The sequence below is a fragment of the Leptonotus elevatus genome, chromosome 2 (assembly GCF_054856555.1).
Source record: "Leptonotus elevatus isolate MCC_2025b chromosome 2, RoL_Lele_1.0, whole genome shotgun sequence".
Classification (NCBI taxonomy): Eukaryota; Metazoa; Chordata; class Actinopteri; order Syngnathiformes; family Syngnathidae; genus Leptonotus; species Leptonotus elevatus.
The window spans coordinates 20,223,132-20,227,649 of record NC_141240.1 but is presented as its reverse complement, the minus strand read 5'-3'; the positions used below and the strand labels follow the sequence as shown (position 1 = coordinate 20,227,649).

Sequence of the window (4,518 nt, the reverse complement as noted above, 5' to 3'; positions counted from 1 at the left end):
GACGCCAACAAACATCAGAAATTTGAATCTATTTGTAACTCGCCTTTTACCCATCCTCCGGAAAAAGCAACATCTTATTTAGGGTTACAGTATCCATAAAAGCTTGTTTATCCATTCAATTTAAGTTGATTTATACTTTCACTTGGGCAGATATGATTGTGGAGCTGAATAAAAACTAAAACAATATTTCAACAATATTTTCTAAACCATGACAGAGATGTAAAACATTGGAGATGGTACCATAAAACATTTACCAGCAATAAATCCATCAGCAAAAAACATTTTTTAAATTCTTTCACATACTCTCAAGGGTAAGTGTAAAATGAGTTTAAAACAAAACGCATTTATTACTCTTGTTTTGGGTCTTGTGTGCATAGTATTTGACGATTAGAGACCCTAACTTAGTTCAGAACCTGCAGCTTGACATTTCAACTTATGCGTCCACATTTGTTACATCTGCTGTGCCATCCAGGCTCCGTGGCAGAGTGATGCTCTCCCCCTCCAGCTCCTTGTAAATGACAGACGAGATGCGGGCAAATTGCTTTTGAGCTCAAATGTTTTTTCCGGTCTCCAGCAACACTTGAATGCAGGCACAAAACAGTAAGTCTCCATGGAGAAATCCTGCCCAAATGCAGGTAGCTTACAAAATAAAGGAATCGATGAAATCAGAGAAAAAATAACCGCTGCCTCACCTTTCCTAAGGAACTGAGACTTACGACAATCCATGTATTTCTCGGAGACCAAACTGAAGTTGGACATGACGTTGGACTGCATGGACTTGAAAGAACAATGGCTGGCTATTTTCTCTATGACGTCGTCACTCGGTTCTTTCCCAGGAATTCGGAAATACGACGTACAGCTGCAGGAAGGTCCTGCGAGTTAAGAGCGTTTCTCAATGAAGCCTCGAAGCATATTATGCAAAAACTCAAAAGGCTTTTTAAAACTTCTTTTTTTTTACCTGAATCATTTGCTCATATGTGATATACATGATTCTGTCTCCCAGCTGTGTGTGCATCCAGCTCTTGACATGATCCGTCCATTTGCCAAACATCACTGTAAGCACACCACACAGAACACTTTCATTTTGTGTCAAAACAGTATGAAATATAATTTTTAATCAGTGTTCACATGCATATACTGTATACATGTTCAATATGGTCAATGGATGCGACTAAAACATTGAACGCATAAAAAGCCTTTATAAAGATGATATTCAGGTTTTTTATTCAATTGTCAAAGTCTTCCCTCGCTACTTCACGGTTAATTTGTGATCATAACTTAATCTATTGTAGTTTTAATTCTCTATTTTGCAGGTTAGGTAATTTTCTTGCTATTTTTATTCTTTCTAAGCCGGAACAGTCCAAAAATGAGTTGTTTTTTTTAAGGGCAATTTTTGTTTGACAAAAACCAAGACCATAAAGGATTAGAGCCGTCACCCCCAAAATTCCCGTTCCCTCATTGTGGGCGCATTCAGAAATCGTTTCGGAGCGCGCTGTTTTATTCAGACTGTTCTGAAACACAAAATGTTGCTCAAATGCGTCGTTCAGTTCTTTGGAGTGACCACCAGTGATCACCCATGATAAGTGAGCCAACACTAACACAACTTTATTATTGTGGTTGTACAGTGGTGTAGAACTGTGCTTCATCATATTCATAACGAGATGAAAATTCTGGGGCTCTTATGTTACTATGCGAAAGTAAAACGAATGATTTGTCAATCCCCTAAAAAAATACATTTTCAAAGTAAACCTCTGCCTTCCAAAAATTTGTCAATAAATTCATCCCAGGTTCCAGGATCCTCAAGGAACTTGGCCATCTGGTAGAAGTAATAGGAAGACACAATGACATCCTTGGGGTTTCTCATCACATCGATCACCTGACGAAGGAGGTCAAATGAGTCATTGCAGTTGCTAATGGGAGACACGGCACTCCATTTTCCAACACAACTCACCTTGGCTTTCAAGGAGAAAAAGGACGGTGGCATAAATTGGTAAGGCAAATGTGTGACCAGCGCTCGTGGAGAAGCCAACTGATCTTTGAAATCGTTTCTCCTCCAGCCAGGGAACTCGGTCCCAGTTGAGAATGGTGTGGATGGGTGCCTTTTCCATGACTTTTGCTTGCGAGTTGTCGAAAGCAGAAAGTCCGTTTGTGGATCGTCGCGCATGCGCATGCGCATGCTTGATAATGCGTGGCTTAATTGCCGGCGCCCGCATGATAGTTCCTCAATATTTGCATTGCCTTTCGTACATCATCTGCCGCCTCTCGCATCACTATCATCATCTGCTTAATTTTTTTTGAGCCCTTCTAAATTTCATCTCTCATAGTTTGTAGTTTTTCCTCATCCCCATCAAAAGGAGTCTGTCTACTCCAACGGCTACTGGTCTCAGTCGGCCGCCGACTCATTACGCTAGCCATTTGCTTATAGTTACAGCTTTTTATGCTCACCAGACTTGTGGTGCGTTGCTGAGTCTTCCTGGTGGTAAAATGCACACAAAATTACCCAAAAATATTCACACAAATAAATTCGTGATTTTCACGTTTTTCAGATCCACAAACATTTTCACAATTTTCACGTGTTTGTCAGATCCACAAATATCCGCAATTTTGTATAAAAAATAAATGCGCGTACCCGAAGATCTACAAACACACTTTTGACAACACACAAACCACAAGTCATGGAAAATGCACACACAAAATTAAAAAAGATGTAAAAATCGTGGAGATATTTGTGGATCTGAAAAACACATAAAAATCAAGAAAATGTTTGTGGATCTCAAAAACATGTGAAAATCCCAAATGTATTGGTCAAAATATTTTTTAGGCAAATCTCTCCCCATACTGCTGACATTGCTGCAGAAGTCGCAAATAATACTCTCAGCAAACTTTTAGCGAATGTTGCGACCTTGAACAAACCCTGACGAGAAATCAACATTTGCTAGCTTTTGCCCCTCATTGGGATATGGGCTTAATGACAAATAAAATATGCCATTAAAAGTGTAACATTAATGATTGACCAGGACAAATCAAATCATATAATGGTCGGTTTTTGTTGGAAACAAACAAACAAAAACAAAAAATATACAAAAATAACGAGTCCGTTTTTTTTCTAATTACCTTCACATGGACTATATGGTATGATAGCTACATAATACGTGACATCAGCACCTACATATGGATTCAAGGACAGTTACAAGCGGCACTTGTCACAAATTCATATTAAGAAGAAGATACTTTTTTTAGCATGATGCCTTTGCTTGCTTTTGCACTCAATGCTTATTGGCTGCCAAGTCTAGATCACATTATTTTTAATACACAATTTTTGGTGAACATCCATTTTGGTGAGCTGCGTCATATCCTAGCTGATTGGCGAGAAGTGAGAGACAATCTGGACTGGTGCCAATTTGCCATGAAGTTTCAAATAATCCATGCACTAAATACAAACTTGTACTTTCTTTGTAAATTATAATTGTCCTGAGACAAAATGTAACTGGAGCTGTAGTAAAGATGTTTCCTAAATGTTATTTAAAACACCAAATAGCTCTTGAGAACCCTGTAACAGTTTTTTCCCCCTCGTCTCTCCCTCCATACCAAATTAATAGTAGCCTAAATATATGAAGAAATAAATAAATCCAGTTCTTGCTGTTAATGGGTCGATATGCTTTTTAAAATGCGTTTTAACTGTAATGAAGTGTCACTCAAACAACCGTCTTCATTATATTGATGTCAAAGTTTAGTTAGCCAGTTTAGCTAGGTAGTGTTGGAAATCATTTATGTTGGATTATTAACAGTACCTTAGCAGCAAATGTAGCTAGCATTTATTTTGGCCAAAGATTCTAAGAATAGAAGATTAGAATTAAACTTGACCTCGGTTATTGTAATTAGAGTAATATTAAGATTAAATTGGTATAAAAATAAAATGGCACTTTATTTTATTTGAGGCGGATGGTGTAACTCTGCATTTCACCTTTTGACTGCACAATGTGAGAGTCACGTGACTGGCTGAAACAGGCTGTAAATGAACACGTGGTTACGAGAGAACCAGCACATGGCCATCTGTTTGGAAGGTCCATAAATGCTGGAATTATTTGTTATTTCTGCTGCGGTGGTCAGTTGGCCTGCACGGAGGTCCAAGGGGGGTGTTGACTGATGCGTCGAAGCGAAGTAGCTGTAGGGGTCGGCCGGGCTGGGCGGAGGTACAGTGGGGTCTGGAGTACAGGTTCTGAGGCGGCGGTGTCCTCCTCCAGGGTCTGAAAGGAGTTTGCTGACTAAAAGCAGATGTTGAGTTTGATGACATCATGACATCTTGGGGGATTTTCCTCCTCTGCTCGTTTACTTTATTGAATTGCTTAATTGTGTGAGCATGTGTACTGTACATGTGTGTAAATATAACATCGTTGCTTCTGTGACATCACATGTAGGTACCTCCAACATGCTTCTACAAAAAGACGAAAAAGAGAATGAAAATAAATGAACTGGTTTTGTAAAGAGTAATTAGTGCATGTTGGGCCAAGCTCAAAG

The 4,518-nt window shown here is 39.0% G+C and overlaps 1 pseudogene; it reads right to left on the bottom strand.

Annotated features, from left to right (window-relative positions):
* Positions 1-550: 550 nt before the first annotated feature.
* LOC147178768 (sulfotransferase 2B1-like) lies at positions 551-2,108 on the bottom strand (annotated as a pseudogene).
* Positions 2,109-4,518: the final 2,410 nt, after the last annotated feature.